This window comes from Anabrus simplex, chromosome 2, assembly GCF_040414725.1.
Source record: "Anabrus simplex isolate iqAnaSimp1 chromosome 2, ASM4041472v1, whole genome shotgun sequence".
Classification (NCBI taxonomy): Eukaryota; Metazoa; Arthropoda; class Insecta; order Orthoptera; family Tettigoniidae; genus Anabrus; species Anabrus simplex.
Window position 1 is genome coordinate 619,996,217 of NC_090266.1, and position 22,913 is coordinate 620,019,129.

Consider the following 22,913-nt stretch of genomic DNA (forward strand, 5'->3'; position numbering starts at 1 on the left):
TTTTCTGTCAATGTTTGGGCAGGCATTGTTGCTGACTGCTTGTTAGGGCCTCTTCTTCCTCCACCCAGGATGAATGGACAAAATGGCCATGCTTTCTTAGATAATACTCCACCTGTTCTGCTAGAAGATGTGGCTTTACAAATGCGACGAAACATGTACTTCATGCACGATGGATCTCCTCCTCATTTCAGTTTTATTGTCCGTCAGCTTCTAAAAGTAACAGATTTCGTGACAGAGGGATAGTTAGATGTGGACCAATTCCTTAGCCTCCTCACTCTCCGGACCTAAATCCACTAGACGTTATTTGTGGAGACATTTGTAGGTTCTTGTGTAGCGAATCCAGGTACAAGATGCAAAGGGTCCTTGTGCCTGTATTGTGGAAGCTGCGAAGCCATACGCAATACTCCAGAGATACATCAGCACATGAGGGATTCAATGAGACTGCGATTTGATGCATGTATCAATGCTAACTGATGCATGTATCAATGCTAACTGAGAGCGTTTTGAACTGTTGATGTAAGGAAAAGTTTCATTTTTTATGATGGTGCACTCCGTTCTTGTGTGTTTCCCATGATTAGTAAACCATGTAATGTTGTATAAAATGAGTTCTAACATTGCAATAAAACGTCTCCAGACCCATGTCCATATAACATTCTTCTTTTTCTTCTAGGTGTGAGGAATTTTTCGTGAAAGGTTGGCCGAACTGTTACACCCTGTAGCCTACATTATGTTAAAATACGTTAATAATTGTTGATAAACTTATTTATTTTTCTGATCTTTAGCGTTGTTGATTAATTCCATAATGACTGTTGTACGTGTGAGAGAGTAAATTTACATTTATATCTTTTAGAAAAGACATGCGGTTTCGTGTGTGAATCAGTAATGACTGCTACCTTGAAAGCGTATTATAAACTCAGTTGTTTTCTTCTGAGTGTAAGAGGTGGTTCGCGCGTTTCGATCTACGTACTGTTTACTGAACCTTGCGGTAAACGAGGCCTACCAATGCTATTCGAAGAGCGGTGGATTGTAATTGGTCAAACAGGATGAGCGTAGACGTTCTTGCAGAATTATACGCTATGGTGCAATAGACTAACTTAGCTCTGATAATGGGTTTTTAAGTATTCATCAGTAATTATTAGTCTGCTCCTCAGTTCTCGGCTACTAGGTTCTTCATTGTCTTATAAATAAAATTCTATGGGATCCGTAGTCTGTAATGTCATTAATTTCGCCATTTTTTTAATACTTATTAGTTTCAGGTCAATTCAAGATCGTACGAGTAGTTTCTTTTAGCTTTCGTGTCTGTTTGTCTCTTTGTTTGTTCCACCATCATGTGTAAACGGCTGAATATATTTATATCAAACACCACATTTAGAGTCTACTCATCGAGGAGCAGGTTTCAATATGCGTACCATTTAAAAATCACTGAACAGACTGAGGGTTTAAAGGAAGACCAGAAGATATTTTCAATTTTCTCTTACGCTATTGAATAGATCTCGACCAAACTCCATATTTGGAGTCTACTCATCCAGGAGCAGGTTGCGATATGCATATCATTTAAAAATCACTGAATGGACTGGGCGTTTATACGAAGAGTAGGATAGTTTTACAATTTTCTCATACACGATTAATTATATCTCTACCGAGCTCGATAGATGCAGTCGCTTAAGTGAGGCCAGTATCCGATATTCGGGAGGTAGTGGGTTCGAACCCCACTGTCGGCAGCCCTGAAGATGGTTTTCCGTGGGTTCCCATTTTCTTACCAGGCAAATTCTGAGGCTGTACCTTAATTAAGGTCACGGCCGCTCACTTCCCACTCCTAGCCCTTTCCTGTCCCATCGTCGCCATAAGACCTATCTGCGTCAGTGCGACGTAAATCAAATTGTAAATAAAAATTATATCTCTACCAAACTTCATATAGAGGATCTACTCATTCAGGAGCGATTTTCGATATGCATGTCATTTAAAAATAATTTTATAGACTAGGGGTTTATAGGAAAACTAAAAGAGTTCTTTTCATATTTTCCTTTACACTATTGATTATATCTCAACGAAACTTCACATTTGGAGTCTTCTCATCCAGGAGCAGGTTTCGATATGTATATCATTTACAAATCACTGAATAGACTGGAGGTTTACAGGAAAATCGCCAGAGACATTTTTTCGACCTTCTCTTACACTATTAGTTATATCTCGGCCGAACCTCATATCTATATTCTACTCGTCAGGATCAGGCTTGGATATGCATATAATTTAAAAATCACTGAATAGACTGGGAGTTTATAGGAAGACCTTAACAGGGTTTCCTTTAAATTTTCTCTTACACTATGGATTATATGTAAAATCTGTGGACTATAAGTGAAAGGTCCCTTCGTTTTAAATAATTTTCGCTATGTACATAATTTCCCTTACTCTTTAATTGACAGACGAAAATTACTATTTCTACGGGCTTCATGCTCTGCAGGCAGTGACGGACACCCTCGCAGACATACAGTTATTTGAAGGATCCATAACAGGACGAAATTAGAGGATGCATCATATTTCTCTCTGCTTTAATATTACCCCAAACTAATGTATCTGAACACAGAGGTAATATGAGGTAGAACTTTTCCCTGTCTGTCAGTGTATTTGTAAATTCCTAAAATTGGAAAAGTGTTGGACTTATTTCAAACAAACTAGGTAAGCTTATTTGGATTCTACTCACTGAAGATTGTGTTATGAGATGCATATGATGTCATGGTAATCACATGGTGTTGGGATTTATCGAAATATTATTCTCGAGACGATGACCTAGATGTTAGGCCCTGTAAACAAAAAGCAAGCAAGATTATTCTCAAATATTTTCGTTAATATTAGGTCTATTAAAAGACTGTACACAACAAACGTATAAGAATATGTTATTTCCGTTCCTTTATGCTATGTACGTAGTGATCGTACGTCGGATAATAACTCAGATGATTACGAAAAATTGGATTTTTAGTCCAAGTTCCGTGGGGCATGTCGCGCATGTCACTTCAAGGTGGGCAACGGGAAAAACTGAAGAGCCATTTTACTCTTTTTTATCAGACAGCTATTATGGGGATGTAACAACAAAGTCAGAGCGCCACGCCAATAGTCAGAGATACAATATGCAACCTGAGAACCATGGAGAATTTCTCACAAATTTGGACCAGGAACCGTACAATAAATTTGAAAATCGTCATATTTCACGTTACTGCTACGCGCTTTCGTACCAAAATATCATTTTAAAATGTCGCATTATACGTGTGGATAGAGCCATGGTACTTCGCATACATTCCTGAAGGAAACATGAAATCCACTGCAAATTCCCATGCGAAGGACTGGTACAAATGCTAGACTTTAATATTTTGAGACAGTCATCTTTAAGATTTTTAATATGAAGAAATGAACAGTGTTTTGAGTAATTCAGGTGAACTCATAATAGATCCCAGGGAATCACTGGAGAGGTGGAGGGAATATTTTGAACATCTTCTCAATGTAAAAGGAAATCATCCTGGTGGTGTTGTGAACAGCCAAGCTCCGGGGGAGGAGGAAAATGATGTTGGTGAAATTATGCTTGAGGAAGTGGAAAGGATGGTAAATATACTCCATTGTCATAAGGCAGCAGGAATAGATGAAATTAGATCTGAAATGGTGAAGTATAGTGGGAAGGCAGAGATGAAATGGCTTCATAGAGTAGTAAAATTAGCATGGAGTGTTGGTAAGGTTCCTTCAGATTGGACAAAAGCAGTAATTGCACCTATCTATAAGCAAGGGAACAGGAAGGATTGCAACAACTATCGAGGTATCTCATTGATTAGTATACCAGGCAAAGTATTCACTGGCATCTTGGAAGGGAGGGTGCGATCAGTTGTTGAGAGGAAGTTGGATGAAAACCAGTGTGGTTTCAGACCACAGAGAGGGTATCAGGATCAGATTTTCAGTATGCGCCAGGTAATTGAAAAATGCTACGAGAGGAATAGGCAGTTGTGTTTATGTTTCGTAGATCTACAGAAAGCATGTGACAGGGTACCGAGGGAAAAGATGTTCGCTATACTGGGGGACTATGGAATTAAAGGTAGATTATTAAAATCAATCAAAGGCATTTATGTTGACAATTGGGCTTCAGTGAGAATTGATGGTAGAATGAGTTCTTGGTTCAGGGTACTTACAGGAGTTAGACAAGGCTGTAATCTTTCACCTTTGCTGTTTGTAGTTTACATGGATCATATGCTGAAAGGTATAAAATGGCAAGGAGGGATTCAGTTAGGTGGAAATGTAGTAAGCAGCCTGGCCTATGCTGACGACTTGGTCTTAATGGCAGACTGTGCCGAAAGCCTGCAGTCTAACATCTTGGAACTTGAAAATAGGTGCAATGAGTATGGTATGAAAATTAGCCTCTCGAAGACTAAATTGATGTCAGTAGGTAAGAAATCCAACAGAATTGAATGTCAGATTGGTGATACAAAGCTAGAACAGGTCGATAATTTCAAGTATTTAGGTTGTGTGTTTTCCCAGGATGGTAATATAGTAAGTGAGATTGAATCAAGGTGTAGTAAAGCTAATGCAGTGAGCTCGCAGTTGCGATCAGCACTATTCTGTAAGAAGGAAGTCAGCTCCCAGACGAAACTATCTTTACATCGGTCTGTTTTCAGACCAACTTTGCTTTATGGGAGCGAAAGCTGGGTGGACACAGGATATCTTATTCATAAGTTAGAAGTAACAGACATGAAAGTAGCAAGAATGATTGCTGGTACAAACAGGTGGGAACAATGGCAGGAGGGAACTCGGAATGAGGAGATAAAGGCTAATTTAGGAATAAACTCGATGGATGAAGCTGTACGCATAAACCGGCTTCGGTGGTGGGGTCATGTGAGGCGAATGGAGGAGGATAGGTTACCTAGGAGAATAATGGACTCTGTTATGGAGGGTAAGAGAAGTAGAGGGAGACCAAGACGACGATGGTTAGACTCTGTTTCTAACGATTTAAAGATAAGAGGTATAGAACTAAATGAGGCCACAACACTAGTTGCAAATCGAGGATTGTGGCGACGTTTAGTAAATTCTCAGAGGCTTGCAGACTGAACGCTGAAAGGCATAACAGTCTATAATGATAATGTATGTATGTATGTATGTATGTATGTATGTATGTATGTATGTATGTATGTATGTATGTATGTATGTATGTATGTATGTATGTATGTATGTATGAACCTAATTTAACATATTATCAAAGGTAACTCCTAGAATTTTAATTTTTTAACTGCTTCAATTTTATGCGTTTCTGTACAGTATATAGCGTTGTGTCCATAGCTACAGCTTTGTTTTTAGAGAAAAATACCCATTTGTTTTTGAAGATATGAAACCTGAAACTTTAGCCCACTTTTGAATGTTTTCAATAGTTTCTTGTTGTTGGTTCCTGAGTTGTAAGGGCATTATTTCTTGCAAAATATACTTTCAGATCATCTGCAAAGAGACAGGCCTTTACCGGTGCTTTGATGTTGAAAGCAATGCTGTTTATTGCTACTAGGAATACTATAGTGTGACACTGATGACTGATCCTTGGGGGACTCCATTATCAATGGCAACTTCTTTGGTTCAATTTGCTCTGACCCAGGTTCGTCTATCCTGAAGGAAATTAAAAATGATATGCAACTCAATAAACATAACTCTTGGAACTCTGGTTTTTCCTGATTGAAATTAGCGGGATGCTGGATGTATTCCACTCGTCAGCTAGTGGAATTTGTAGACATCTTATGGTCGCCTCATAAACAGAGTGTTCCTTGTATCCTGTTCTGCGTATTTGGTTACTGAAAGTTATACTTCTTTTATCTATCTCGCATTTCAGATCTAAGGTATAAATACTTTCCTATTTTCATGTTCTCTTCTTCCACCTGTTTATTGTATATTGCTTGGTTATTATTATTATTTGAATTTATTATATCTGTAATTGTAGCAGTAATGACTATGTTTATGATAAATAAGCAAATGAAATGAAATGAAATGAAATCAAATCAAATCAAATCAAATCAAATCAAATCAAATCAAATCAAATCAAATCAAATCAAATCAAATCAAATCAAATCAAAACTATATTTTGTTTAGGCATTGGCCATGACTGTGAATTCCTTCTTTTTAAATAATTAAATCTGTTACCAGTCGCAATTTTTATTGAATCTTCTTCACAACGCATTTCAGAGTGTGGGCTCCATCAGCGGTTGGCGAAATGATGACATTCAATTGTTGCTCTATATATAATAATATATTATCACAGGTATGTAGATGACACCGTAATCATTTTCCAGTGGAGTACAGAAGAACTCGATGAACTATGTTTCCTAATCAATCACTTTACTCTGTCACATCAATATCACAATCGAACATGAAACCAACAGATCAATTAACTTCCTGGACCTCACCATCACAATCACAGATAAGTAACACAAATTTAAAATTTACAGAAAAGCAATAGCAACCACTAAAACTATGCATAATCCCTCATGCTACCAAACCTCACAAGAAATGGCAACATTTCAAGCTATGAGAGCATTAAAACTCTCATTACCTGAGGAATCTGGCACCAAGGAAGTATGATTAACAAAGAAAATGGCTACAATAAATAGATACAATCGACATATGATAGATAAAATGCTTAGATTCATCTGAAGAAAATAGCAGAAAAATCAGAGCAAGAAAATGATCACCAAAAACAAGAAGTTCACTACAACATCATACCATTCACTGGTACAGTATTATACCAAATAGCCAGAGCCCTCAAGAAACATAATATACTCATCACAGCTTCTCAACCATAAATAACCTGGGTCAGCTTATATTACACTCATTCAATACACGCGATAAATTAAAGCAGACTCGAGTATTTAAAGTCACATGTAAAAACTGTGGATGTTTCTCCATTGGACGAATTGGAAATAATTTTTCATCAGATTTCAAGAACACCTGGCGGCATTTCGGCTACGTAAGCATGAAAAATCAGCAGTTGCTACACATCTACATGACATAGAACGTAAAGTATCAAATATTCAAAATTCTTTCACCATTTTACACACACATCCAGAAGGAATAAAATTAAATACTTTAGAAACACTAGAAAAATATAGACATCAATTAATAGATCCTCAATACTGCTCAATAAGAAAGTTGAACATCAATATTTAAAAACAATATTAAACCTCAGCAGCCACTGCATATTTTTCATAAATGACATACATTACTGACCCAACATAGATGTTAAAAATTCATAATACAAATAACCCGTACTCTTAAATTAAGTGGGTTAATACTCTTTGGCAAGAGTGGTTTACCTAGACTCTGAACAGCGTTGTGAAGAAGATTCAGTAAAATTGTGACTGGTACTTATTCATAAAGAAATGCAACATGTCTCTTGAGGTGTTTTGTCTCATCAACAGTCTCTTTACATACCATGTTATAAGCTTTTCCAGTGCCTAAACTGATTGCTACACGCTGAAATATTTTATTGAGGAACACGTTCAGATTTCGGATTCTAAGTTTAGTAAGTAGTATATAGTTGAAGATATTTCTCAAAATCCATTTTGGATAAGATATAAACCGAGAAACTGGCCGCGAGGTGTGAGTCACGAAGCTATAAGCATCCATTCGGGATATATTGGGTTCGGACTTCACTGTCGGCAACCCTGAAGATGGTTTTCAGTGGTATTCTTCTTTCACACCAGGAAAATGCTGGGGCTGTACCTTAATTAAGTCTACGTTCGATGCATTAGCACTCCTAGCCGTTTCCTGCCCATCATCGTCTTAAGACCAATCTGTATCGGTGCGACGTAAAGCAAATTGTAAAAAGTACAAGGCTTAAAAATGTAATGTATTTGAGATATCAACGTAATATTTTATTAACTATTTTATAGAGTAGCTTGGAAATTGTATTCGTTAATGCAAAGGGCCCGGTAGCTGTCAGCATTGTGTTGTCCTTTCTTGGTTTAGGTACTGGAAATAATATAGCACAACGCCATTTGTCAGGAAATACCTCTGTGATCCGTATATCGTCTGTGAAGAAATCAAACCTCTTATGCTTTTCCTATCCAGGTTGTTCCCGAAGACTGGTCACGCCTCCCACCGACATATGGTATTGCAGTCCATCAGAACAATCTTCATTGTGTTCATTTTCCTATGCGAAAATGTAAAGAAAAATGAAACGTAAATACAGAACACTCTAGGAATGAACATTCATTCCTGCATTACGGTACGGTAAGTTTCATTTCCCTTTACACACATGGATGGGAATATGAACACAACGAACATTGTTCTAATATGTCTGGCATATCCATATGTCGCTGGGAGGCGTGACCAGTCTTAAGGAAAATAATGGATAGGAATTGCATTGTGGCATACGAGGTTTGGTTTATTCAGCCAGGATATGTTTGAATATTGCACGCGGGTAATTTAGTGACTTGAGTGGAAGTCGTTTTAGAAACTCGTAAGGGGTAAAGTCAGGAGCAGGACTGAATCTTCCACTTCTGTTAAGTCCAGTAATTAGTTCCTAAAATGTAAGGTATCATTAATAACCCGACTGGAGTCAATGGAAGCTTTCTAAATTTACCACTTCACAAATTGCCTTGGTGTGGAGACGTTGAAGGCCGTAATTGATGACACTGGAAATTTCATCCAAAAGTATTAGCCAAATTATCAGTTAGGCGTTGAGGATCGTTTATAAAGGTTCCATCAACTGCGTTTCTCAGAGTTGTTACTCGGTATTTGTGGTAATATTTGCAGTTTATTCTTTTGATTTTATTCCACATGAAACTCTGTGAAGAGTTGGCAGTTAGTGAGGAAACAAATGTTAGACAAGAGATGGAGTTACTTTATTTACTTTATTTGCGAGTTATTATTCTATACTTCTGATAATTTATTTTAATGTCGGGAGTGGGTTTCCCCCTGCAATTAAAAAGGACGGTTTTTATATTAATAGTCACTTTACAAGATTTACCCTATCAGGGTACCGTTTTCTTCGAATAATCTACGATACTCTGGGGATACTCGAATCCGCAGATTAAATTATTACTTCTGTAAAATAACGTACACCCATGTTCATAAAAATACAGAACACATTGAAAGACTAGAGATAGGAAGTGCATATTCACAGGACATGTTCATTATTATATTTTGCAGAAACAATGAGCATTTCAGACACATAAGTTGAGCACGTGTCCTGTTGCCTTGTAGGCACTGGGCCCTCCATGGGCACCGATAACTTGTTCCATGCGTGAAGGCATCGGCGCTTATAAGGTGCGAATGGCGTCCTGGGGTATAGCCGTCCATGCTGCATTCACCTGGTTCCACAGTTCATCTTTGGTGGTTGGCATTGGGTCACATTGCCACACACGTCGTTTCACCATATCCCACATATTTTCGATTGGCGATTAGTCCGACATCCTGTGACAACAAGAAGGCACGTGTTCGTACAGAAAAATGTAGTCGCGCATTTTCCTTCTGAAATATGGCGTCTGGGGTGTCGTGCAGAAAGGGTGTGGCTACGGGTCGCAGGATGCTCTTCACGTAGGTCAGACTGGTCACAGTGCCCTGGACACGCACCAACTCTGATTTGTGGTTGTACCCAATAGCGCCCTACAACTTGAGGTCTTGAGTTGGCGCTGTATGTCTTGTGCGAATGCACGCATTGTGATGCCTCTCCCCTTGTCTGCGGCGAACCAAAATACGGCCATCATTTTCAAACAAACAAAATCTGGATTCGTCCGAAAACAGTATCTGCTGCCATTCCTGTCCTCAGTGACGTCGTTGCATACACCATTGCATTCTAGCATGTTTATGCACATTAGTCAAAGGTAGGCGAGAAAGTGGACGACGCGAGGGTAACCCAGACCGTAATAAACGGCGACGGACTGTCACTCCTGATAGTGCACGATGTGTTACAGTGTTCCACTGTTGCGCTAGAGCCGACTAGGACGCAGATATGTCCTGCATTGCCATTCAGAAGAGGTGTCGATCTTCTCGGGGTGTGGTCTGGGTGGTGAGACCAGAACCATATCATCGTGTTCTACGGCCTTCGGTGAACCATTCTGTACACACCCGTTGCAATGCCGACACACTTCGTCCCACGCAAGCAGCAATTTTCCGAATGGATGCGTCACGTTCCCTCATGCCAATAACGCGCCCTATTTCAAACTCACTCATTCGATGGTAAGGTTCTCGCATCCTGCACGTCTGATAAAGTCATCCTCTTCCATTATCTTCGTTTTATAGCGACAACGTGAGCCGTAGGCACATTTTACAGTCAGTGGTAGTGCGCAGATATATCGATGTGAACCATAAACCTGAGGGCGACATACTTCAAATCCTAATCATTTCTTCAGATCACACTAATGCACATATCCTTTGAATAGGAACTTCCTATCTCTAGTTTATCAAGGTGTTCTGGTTTTTATGAAAACGAGTGTACAATATTATTAATGTGTTATTATGGAATTCACTTAGTAATGTTGAACCATTTAAAATATTATCAATTTTGTTTCTAAACAGTAGCCAATTCGCTTTTTTCCGTATTCCACCTAATTGTTCGGTAAGCTTGACTGCTAGGTGAAATATTACCATTATCAATTACAATAGGAAAATGGTCACTTCCATACAGCGTAGAGTAAATCGACCAATTGCATAGATTAGATATGTCAGACATTAACGGCTTTATCAAGTCCGGCCCCGAGGTGTAGGGGGCAGGGCATCCGCCTGTCACCCGGCGGCCCCGGGTTAGATTCTCGGCCGGGTCGGGGGTTTTTAATTGTAAATGATTAATATCCCTGGCCTGGGGACTGGGTGTTTGTGTCGTCCTTAACGTTTCTTTCCTCACATTCAACACTTCACACTTCCGCAATTTCCAAATACATGCAGGTTCCTAACATATGGTGCAAGTCGGGGCAAAAGATATTTCTAGGTCGACGCCCCGAACAAATAGCATTAAAAATGGCTTTATCAGAGCAGTAATGATACGGCTTCTGGAGTGCGTTTGCATGATCTTCTAGGGCTTGTGTATAGTTAGATGCTATAATTATTATGTAACCCTTACAGTGTTTTCAAATAATCTTTGAAGTTTTAAATACCTGAGGGGAAAATACGTTTGGTTAATTTTCCGTCATTTCTTTAAATGCCTTGAGCGTATCACTTAACGCTGTGTTTTGCTTTTCCATCTTTGATTTATTAACAGGACGAATGGACCTATGGTTCTTAGGTATTCGTGGGTACCAGATTCAGTTTAGATTCACCATGATCTAGGACATTCACATTGGCTGATCCACTACCGGCTAGTGATATTGGTCTTTTTGAACCATGGGGTTGCATACCTGCGAGAGACTGAGAAATGTTTAAAAGTGAGATTGAGTGGGCTCATAGGAAATTTCAGATGGAAAGAATGAAGCTTCAGTTTGGCTTGTTGTTGGTTGACAGTTTGTTTCTGGGATAGATGCAGTAGTTATTTGAGGAACAGCTGCTGTTTGTGGGGGAATATAATTAACACTGTTTAATGCTTATTTTCTCATTTTCTTGTTTCACCGTTGCTTGCAGGAAAATCAGGCTTACCAAATAGAAGATTACCGTGATTAACTGAGGATTTATTACTTGTTATTGGATCAGTATCCGGGTATTGTCTAGCTAGACAAAGAGAACATGTGGATGAGTCCGAAAATAAGTAAATCCAATAATTCCATCAAGTTCAACTTGTAAAGTGTCAGGTAGCTTATCGAAGCTGGTGTAAAAATGCGAAAGAACGAGAAACTTCAGGGCTGCCGGCTCTGCGGTGTAGGGGGCAACGCGTCTACCTGTCAGCCGGTGGCCCCGGGTTCGATACCCGGCCGGGTCAAGGGTTTTTAATTGTAATGATTAATATCGCTAGCCTGGGGACTGGGTGTTTATGACGTCCTTAATCTTTCTTTCCTCACACACAATATTCCACGCTACCGCGATTCCAGTTTACACGCAGGTTCATACAATATGGTGCCAGTAGGGGCAAAAGATCCACATGGGTCGACGGCCCGAAAAAAATAGCATTAAAAAATCTTCAGGGCTGCCGGCAGTGGAGTTTGAACCCATTATCACCTGAATGCAGGCTGACAGCTACGTGACCCAAGCCGCGCAGCCACTTTGGGAAGGTATGTTTTTTAATTATCTTATCCTTGCTACTTTTTAACGTCGCACTAACACATCGAAGGTTTTCGGCGACGGAAGAATGGGAAAGGGCTAGGTTTGGGAAGGTAGCGGCCGTGGCCTTAATTCACCTTCAGTCCCACTCTTTGCCTGGTGTGAAAATGGGAAACCATGGAAAACCATCTTCAGGGCTGCCGACGGTGGGATTCGAACCCACTACACACCGAATGCAAGGATATATTTGTATTACTGCAAAATAGCTTAACCGTGAAGAAGGAATGGATTCAGTATTCGTTGGGTTACTTGATGACCCTTGTCTTGTATAATCGGAAATGGAGTTGATTATGTTATTCTGTTTATTCACTGTGTTACATGGAACTTGAATATCCATATCAGTGATGACAGGGTTGTTGTTATTCCTTGGGTTCATTTTACCCTACCGACCTCTGTCACTGGACGTGGTCATGTTGAGTTGAACAGTAGTAACCTTGGTTAATCATTGAGGTTAATTGTAAAATTATCACTAAGTTTACTGAATACAACGAAACGAATATTAGGAACTTTACTTACAATTTATTGAAACTACACCATTACAAGTCACGGCCTTCTGTCCATTTCAGCATTGCACGTGTTAGAAAATTAGGTTTGTAGTGAGTTAAAGTCTTTTCGTGTAGTCAAAATCTCATTTCCGGTATAATATGATTTAGGTACGGCAACTTCAAACAGGACTATTAGTATATTTCTTCAGTGCGTGTGCAAGGTCATTCGACACCATCAGCTAACTGCTCCGAGCTACCCAGTTATGTTTCAACAATTAATTATAATACCAACATTGGTTTTACTGAACAATGCATATTAGCATTAAGTTTAGGAGATGTTCATTGATTATTCAGCCAATCTATCCGGTCCTATTCACACAGTTCCCTTCTGAGAAATTTCACCATTTGGAGATTCTAAGTAAGTTACGAATTTTCAACTTGTAGATGTTGTTTTATATATCTGACTTTGGGCATCCTGTGCAACGGCCTCATGAAAAACCGGGCGAGTTGGCCGTGCGGTTAGGAGCTTGCATCCGGGAGATAGTGGGTTCGAATCCCACTGTCGGCAGCTCTGAAGATGGTTTTCCGTGATTTCCCATCTTCATACCAGGTAAATGCTGGGGATGTACCTTAATTAAGTCTACGGCCGCTTCCTTCCAACTCCTAGCCCTTTCTTCTCCCATCGCCGCCATAAGACCTATCTGTGTCAGTGTGATGTCAATCCACTCGCTAGCCCTTGTGGAAAGAGAGAGCAACTTGGGTCGATCTTGTTTTGTTGTGTGCACTGGTAACTCTTACGGTGGGAAGTGTCATTAAGTAATGGGTTAGCATGCAAACGAGTATCAAGTTGCCTTTTGCTCGCTCTACATTTGTTGAGGAAGAGTTGCATGAATAGGAGGGGCTATAACAGTTCTGTCCCAAATATCTATGCAAATGTCATAGCAAAACCGTCATGTGAGCTCAAGAATACCTGACGCTCATATCCATTCTATCCTTCTACTATTTGAAATTCGTGGCCATAATAATTAGTTTGAACAAGTTTAGGGAGGAAGGTATCATCCAAGCATACACCTGGAGTTGAAAAGAATAAATAACAAAAAAACTAACATTTCAAACTGTTTTCATTAAAACATCATCGGTAGAATGCATTTTTACAACAGTGAAACGACATGAACATGTAAATGAACAAAATTATTTATAACATTTTGTCATCCGAGCCTTGACTCACTTCCACTTATCAGAAGTGTAAACTACCAAGGGATCAAGTTCGGACATTATTTTCTGTTTTATTAATATTACTCAATAATCAATATTAATTTGAAGGCTAAGGAATTATTATTGTAATTATTATTATTATTATTATTATTATTATTATTATTATTATTATTATTATTATTATTATTATTATTATTAATATTACTCAATAATCAATATTAATTTGAAGGCTAAGGAATTATTATTGTAATTATTATTGTAATTATTATTATTATTATTATTATTATTATTATTATTATTATTATTATTATTATTATTACTATCCATGATTAAGAACTACTTCCAATGTAGTTGTAATTATTACTATTATTAATATTTTATTCTAATAGGTTATTATTATTTACCCTGGCAGTGTTTAGAACGCACAAATATATAACCGAAACATGTATTATACCGGGTGAATCATCCAACCCTATTTCTTCGAATTTATGCAACCCGCATGTTAAAAACCATAATGAAAACTCCTCTGTCGTCCACTAATATGTTCCTGTGTAGGTATATGGGAGTTCGTGTACAGCATTCTTTGCTGACAAACCAGCAATAAGGAGGTAATAATGAATGGACGCATTGAACTAGGGTCTAAAATAATACGTTGTGTGTTGATCAGAAAGTGCGTTGACACTGAAATGTTACGGTGCGAGAACAGTTACAAGTGACGTCTCTGTGACCGAGGGCGTTAATGGGTCGGTGCCGTGTCGTGTGTTCGGACGTTCAAACCCGTTGCTAATAGGATGTTTCCATGCGTTTATTTCAATCCTACATGAGCAGCATAATTAAGACCAATAGCAATGATCAATGGTTGCTACGCAATATGCACAGTTCTGACGTTCAGGGTATGTGCTGTCGCTCAAGAGTCTGTGTGCGGGTTGTATTTTGTTGCATTATTCACAGCTTCTTCGATATCTTCAGACATCACTGGCACATCCTGCACAGGTCAGTTCCAAATGATATCGTTTCCCTCAGCCGTCTTTAAAACCCATCGAAAGATATTCGAATCCGGTAGACTTACTTCAGGTTTCGTATAAGCATCATGCTTCTGATGCATTACGTCTCGCTCCTCCGTAGAGTAATATGATAACCACGTACACATCATCTTACACAATTTGGTTGCCTTTACAAGAAATACGGCTCGAATAAATGGGCATTATCCTAGCCCTTTACCACCCCTGCGTCACTTAAAACTTTCGATGTGTATGTGCGGCGTTAAACCACAACATACATACATACATTATCATTATAGACTGTTATGCCTTTCAGCGTTCAGTCTGCAAGCCTCTGTGAAATTATTATGCGTCGCCACAATCCTCGATTTACAACTAGTGTTGTGGCCTCATTTAGTTCTATACCTCTTATCTTTAAATCGTTGGAAACCGAGTCTAACCATCGTGGTCTTGGTCTACCTCTACTTCTCTTACCCTCCATAACAGAGTCCATTATTCTCCTAGGTAACCTATCCTCTTCCAATCGCCTCACATGACCCCACCACCGAAGCCGGTTTATGCGTACAGCTTCATCCATAGAGTTCATTCCTAAATTAGCCTTTATCTCCTCATTCCGAGTACCCTCCTGCCATTGTTCCCACCTGTTTTTACCAGCAATCATTCTTGCTACTTTCATGTCTGTTACTTCTAACTTATGAATAAGATTACCTGAATCCACCCAACTTTCGCTCCCGTAAAGCAAAGCTGGACTGAAAACAGACCGATGTAAAGATAGTTTCGTCTGGGAGCTAACTTCCTACTTACAGAATACTGTTGATCGCAGCTGTGAGCTCACTGCATTAGCTTTACGACACCTTGATTCAATCTCACTTACCATATTACCATCCTGGGAGAACACACAACCTAAATACTTGAAATTATCGACCTGTTCTAGCTTTGTATCACCAATCTGACATTCAATTCTGTTGAATTTCTTACCTACTGACATCAATTTAGTCTTCGAGAGGCTAATTTTCGTACCATACACATTGACCCTATTTTCAAGTTCCACGATATTATACTGTAGGCTTTCGGCACAATCTGCCATTAAGACCAAGTCGTCAGCATAGGCCAGACTGCTTACTAAATTTCTACCTAACTTAATACCTCCCTGCCATTTTATACCTTTCAGCAGATGATCCTTGTAAACTACAAACAGCAAAGGTGAAAGATTACAGCCTTGTCTAACCCCTGTAAGTACCCTGAACCAAGAACTCATTCTACCATCAATTCTCACTGAAGCCCAATTGTCAACATAAATGCCTTTGATTGCTTTTAAAAATCTGCCTTTAATTCCATAGTCCCCCAGTATGGCAAACATCTTTTCCCTCGGTACCCTGTCACATGCTTTCTCTAGATCTACGAAACATAAACACAACTGCCTATTCCTCTCGTAGCATGTTTCAATTACCTGGCGCATACTGAAAATCTGATCCTAACAGCCTCTCGGTGGTCTGAAACCACACTGATTTTCATCCAGTTTCCTCTCAACAACTGATCGCACCCTCCCTTCCAAGATGCCAGTGAATACTTTGCCTGGTATACTAATCAATGAGATACCTCGATAGTTGTTGCAATCCTTCCTGTTCCCTTGCTTATAGATAGGTGCAATTACTGCTTTGTCCAATCTGAAGGAACCTTACCAACACTCCATGCTAATTTTACTAATCTATGAAGCCATTTCATCCCTGCCTTCCCACTATACTTCACCATTTCAGATCTAATTTCATCTATTCCTGCTGCCTTATGACAATGGAGTTTATTTACCATCCTTTCCACTTCCTCAAGCATAATTTCACCAACATCATTTTCCTCCTCCCCCGGAGCTTGGCTGTTCACAACACCACCAGGATGATTTCCTTTTACATTGAGAAGATGTTCAAAATATTCCCTCCACCTCTCCAGTGATTCCCTGGGATCTATTATGAGTTCACCTCAATTACTCAAAACACTGTTCATTTCCTTTTTCCCTCCTCCTAAGATTCTTTATTACTGTCCAGAAAGGTTTTCCCGCTGCTTGACCTCGCCTTTCCTGGTTGCTACCAAAATCTTCCCATGATTTCTTTTTGGATTCAACAACTATTTGTTTCGCTCTGTTTCTTTCATCTACATACAACTCCCCGTCTGCCTCGGCTCTTGTTTGGAGCCATTTCTGATAAGCCTTCTTTTTACGTTTACAAGCTGCTCTCACTTCATCATTCCACCAAGATGTTCGCCTTTTCCCATCTTTACACACAGTTGTTCCTAGGCATTCCCTTGCTGTTTCTACTACAGCATCCCTGTATGCCACCCATTCACTTTCTATATCCTGAACCTGCTTACTGTCTACTGTTTGAAACTTCTCACTAATCATATCCATGTACTTCCGTCTAATTTCCTCGTCCTGGAGATTTTCTACCCTTATTCGTTTGCAGACAGATTTCACTTTCTCTACCTTAGGCCTAGAGATACTTAGTTCATTACAGATCAGATAGTGGTCTGTATCATCGAAAAGTCCCCGGAAAACTCGTACATTTCTAACAGATTTCCTGAATTCGAAGTCTGTTAAGATATAGTCTATTATGGATCTGGTACCTCTAGCCTCCCATGTGTAGCGGTGAATAGCCTTATGCTTGAAGAATGTATTCGTAACAGCTAAACCCATACTAGCACAGAAGTCCAGCAAACGCTTCCCATTCCCATTAGCTTCCATATCTTCCCCACATTTACCAATCACCCTTTCGTATCCTTCAGTTCTATTCCCAACTCGCGCATTGAAATCGCTCATTAGCACTGTTCTATCCTTGCTGTTGACCCTGACCACGATGTCACTCAATGCTTCATAAAACTTGTCAACTTCATCGTCATCTGCACCTTCACATGGTGAATACACGGAGACAATTCTAGTCCTAATTACTCCAACTGACAAATCTACCCACATCATTCGCTCATTTACGTGCCTAACAGAAACTATGTTCCGTGCAATGGTATTCCTGATAAAGAGCCCTACCCCAGACTCTGCCCTTCCCTTTCTAACACCCGTCAAGTACACTTTATAATCTCCTATCTCTTCCTCGTTATCTCCCCTTACCCGAATATCACTTACTCCTAGCACATCCAGATGCATCCTCTTTGCTTACTCAGCCAGTTCTACTTTCTTTCTTCCATAAGCTCCATTAATATTGATAGATCCCCATCGAATTCCATTTCGTTCGCCAAGTTGTTTCCAAGGTGTCCCTCGCCTGTCCAATGGGAGTGGGACTCCGTTACTCCCATAGGTCCGAGGCTTGCTTAAAATGTTCTGAGCTCGATCAATTCATGAAGCAGGATGCTACCCTACTTGCACATAGTCCAAGTGAGGATCCCGCCTCTAACGGGTTGTGGACCACCGGTGGATTGTATAGTCCTAGCCGCCTGAGCACAAGGAGGGCCAGGACTCAGAATATGTCCGAGATGCCCACTCCCATTCCATAGCAACTGGTATCCCGACACTCAGGACCACTTACTAGGCCACTCAGCCGTTGCCCATGGTTCACGAACTAGGACGTGACTACAGTAACTCACAAACATGAACAAGGAAAAATAAAATAAATTCTATAAATTCTATAGACAGATTTGTCTTGCTACAACGACCAAAGTGTGTTCAATGATCTTAAGCCTGATAGTGATAATCATTCCCAGTGAGTTGATTATGTACCTATAACCTGATAGTCTAGCATAATATTGGCAGTGCTATACACAACACGCTTGCCCGCAGTCGGTGTTTAGGTTGTGATATTTCTATTTTTTTGTTTTGCTAGTTGCTTTACTTCACACCGACACAGATAGGTCTTACGGCGACGATGAGAGAGGAAAGGCCTAGGAATAGGAAGGAAGCGGCCGTGGCCTTAATTAAGGTACAGCCCCAGCATTTGCCTGGTGTGAAAATGGGAAACCACGGAAAACCATCTTCAGGGCTGCCGACATTGGGATTCGAACCCACTATCTCCCGGATGCAAGCTGACAGATGCGCACCCCTGACCTCACGGCCAACTCGCCCGGTTTATATCTAATTATTTATTATAACTTCGTTATAACGATGTCTGAGACTAGGAATGGACAATCTTCCTAAACGATTCCTCCTCAAGTAAAGAAATGAAAATAAAGTCATAAGTAAAGGACGACTCGAACCTGCACTTCCCTGAGAGGCAGGATTATCTACCGTGCAAAATTCCACACAGCTGTTTAATGCGTGCGGGTTTTCCGCATTATTACTCAGTATTCACGCGGAGACCGAAAGTTCTCACTTCGAAATATTTATTATGTGTTACAACTTTATCGCCCTGTTTTAAGCCTTTATTGAACTCTTTAACAGTAGTAATTACATGACGCAAGCTACCACGTCTGCTGTATACCATTTATGTGTCATAGTTTATAACCTCACTGACTCTTGTGTCGTTTTTGCGTTGTATATGAAGCCTGTATTATGCTATACTGTATGTATATAAAAATTGATGAAAGATGTCGGATAAAATACGACTCAGAGCCACTTATTTTGGGGCAGGTTGTATGCATTCAAGAAAAAATAGGGGCAACGACCGCTTCCTTCCTTCCTTCCTTCCTTCTTCTTTGTCTATCCCTTTCAATTTTCCCATCCCCCCACAAGACCCCTGTTCAGTATAGCAGGTGAGACCGCCTGGGCGAGGTACTAGTCCTCCTCCCTAATTATATCCCACGGACCCAAACGTTTCACGCACCAGGACACTGTCCTTGAGGTAGCAGAGTTGGGATCCGTCGCTGAGACCGAGGGAAAAACCAACCCTGGAGTTAAACGGATTATGCCCTTGAAGTGGTAGAGGTGGGATCCCTCGCTGAGTCCGAGGGAAAGCCAACCCTGTAAAGTTAAACGGATTATGCCCTTGAGGTGGTAGAGGTGGGGTCCCTCGCTGAGTCCGAGGGAAAACCAACCCTGTAAAGTTAAACGGATTATGCCCTTGAGGTGGTAGAGGTGGGGTCCCTCGCTGAGTCCGAGGGAAAGCCAACCCTGTAAAGTTAAACGGATTATGCCCTTGAGGTGGTAGAGGTGGGGTCCCTCGCTGAGTCCGAGGGAAAACCAACCCTGGAAGTTAACCGGATTAAGAAAGAAAGAAAGAAAGAAAGAAGGAAGGAAAGAAAGAAGAGTATTGCCGTTTAATTCCTTTACAAAATATGTTTTAAAGACATTAAAATATAACAGTTAAATGAGCACATAGTTTATAAGTATAGTTTTAGTTTCTTTAGAATATATCATTTCTATTTTTTGATGATTGTTATTTATAGTATTTTGAATACCTAACGGAAAGTGGGCAGAAATGCCCGTTGAACAAGAAACCAAATAAATAAATAAATAAATAAATAAATAAATAAATAAATAAATAAATAAATAAATAAATAAATAAATAAGTAAATAAATAAGTAAATAAATAAATAAATAAATAAATAAATAAATAAATAAATAATATATGCAAGATAAAATAGACAAATTATAGCCCCGGAGAAAATAGGCTACAGATTAGCAAGTTCAATAAATCGTAAATAGAGGAACTCTAGAAATCTGTGAACATAGCAATGGGCCACAAAGCTCAGGCTAGGCCGTAAATCCTAAGATGTATTAAAGTAGATGGGGTTATTAACCACTTTATCCATTTCCCAGAACAAAGCAACAGGAATAAACGTAAAACATACAAAGAGTGTTAGCGGCACGCGGTTGTGCGCTCAGTGTTTACATTCAGAAGCTTTTAGCAACAGAGTTGAGAAAAATTCAATATTAGCCACCCCGTCTGCTCCACGTCCCCTGCGCCTATGGAGCAGTCCTATACCATGCAGGACTGGACGCTCGGTTCAACGATGTACGTACCAATATCACCGAGAAATATTCCCCGGTCTGCAAGTAATTAAATATATGACGACATAGTTGAAATTCTGAACTGAGGTATGTGACTACACAGGGCGTGGAAACTCAAATCGCAATATTACGCTTCACTCCATCAACACGACAGTGCTCATCACAAGTTGGAATCTAAGTTCAATGGAAGTTACTGTATATCTTTACTACATCCGATTGTTGAACGGTAGACATTGTTCTTGTGTCTCACGAAACAAATACCAGATTACTCTAACCAAATATTACTGTACAATATTAATTTATTTCGCGATGTTATATTTGGTTATATTAATTATTGAATACCAGAATCGAAACACAGCGACATTTTGCAACACTAATCTCCACCTACATGGATTTTACGTTCGTGCTTTAGTCAGATTGACAACAAAATGTTTAACAAAAAATTATTCTTTAACAATGACCACAAAAACTATTAGCAACCTTATCTTATCATTCTTCGTTTTTCTTACGTTACTTGTAGGCGAATTCGATCCCATCGGAGTCCGTTGGTATTTGAAATACGCCTTGTGTCGTTACATTTATCGGCACGTAGAAGAAATCTGACGGGTCAAAATCCTGGCACTTTGGATCCGCCGAAAAGTATAAAAGTAGTTCGTTGTATTTAAAGCGGGTATATTATTATTATTATTATTATTATTATTATTATTATTATTATTATTATTATTATTATTTTTACTCATCTATTTTCGGACCACGTCATTTCAACTGTCTCCTTCTTTGGACTTGACATTTCTTCAGTATTTCCGCACTCCTTCTCGGTGTTCCTTTCTCTCCTATAGGGCCTATCCATGCCTTTCCTGTTTTCACCTCCGGCTTTTCCTGGAATCCATGGTATACTTGAAGTTTCTTCGTGAGTGGAACACGCTCCAGGATGTCATTACGTGGATATCTCTCTCCACCTCAGTGAAGCAGGCGCCTTTGATTTTCTTGTCCTGAAGGTAGTCAATGATCCGATTGGCCAATCTTGGTGGGTTCATTCGCGTCACGTGTCCATAAAATTTGATCCCACTTTTCCGGAAGGTGCCGATTATCTTCTCCACATGCATGTATAATTCGTAGTTATGCCGTCTTCTGTATTCACCATTTTCTTTGAAAGGGTCCAAGAATTGTTTTCAAAATCTTTCTTTGGCCTTCAGTTTTTAAATCACGTCTTTCTCGTTTATTGTGAAACATTCCTCGGTGTAGCCTCAGCTTCGCATTAAAGGATATTGATTTTTTGTTGAAGACACCCTTAGTTAGCTGGTATGCCATTCCTATTGTGTTCGTACATGACGCGAAGGCTTCATTGTCGTGGACGGTGGGTTCTATTCACTCTTTTCTGATCTCTGACTTTTCCTTATCCAACACTACCTCTCTGGGCGCCGGCTTGATATTCGTTATGAACTACGTTTTCTCAGCGGAGATCTGGAGTCCCGTCTTCTCTGCTTTTGCACTAAACTGATTAATTTTTAAGGCTGTGTCTAGGGAATCAGAAAATAATGCGAGATCGTCTGCAAATGCTAGACAATCGATTGTAAGGCTTACTGTATGTTTCCGTGTCCGAGTCTGACCCTATAATCGATTCCTCCTCTAGTAATATTTGCACCATACATGGACGACTTTCTCGAGGACACAGTTGAAGGGTAGGCGTGAAAGCCCATATCCTCAAAGGCACCTGAAGTCTCTCCCCTAAACTTTATTTTAGAGATGGTGTCGGTGAGGGTTTGCTGGATGATCGCTCTTGTTTTGTTATCTTCTTTTAGGATATGGATTAGAGTGGAACGATCAATTGAGTCATAGGCCTTCTTGAAGTCAACCAAGGTCAGCACAAATTTCCTATTCTGGAGCTCCAGATAAGAAAGTGTAGACTTCGGGTTCAAGATGTCCTCGGCACTTGAGCGCCCTTTCTCGAAGCCACCTAGATATTCTACCAGTGGTTCCTCTGCCCTAGCGTGAAGAGCTTCTGAGAGAATTTTATAGATTATTATTATTATTATTATTATTATTATTATTATTGTTATTATTATTATTATTATTATTATTATTGTCTGGTTAATTTTTAAGTGTTTGGTATGTGTGATACAAAAACATTCA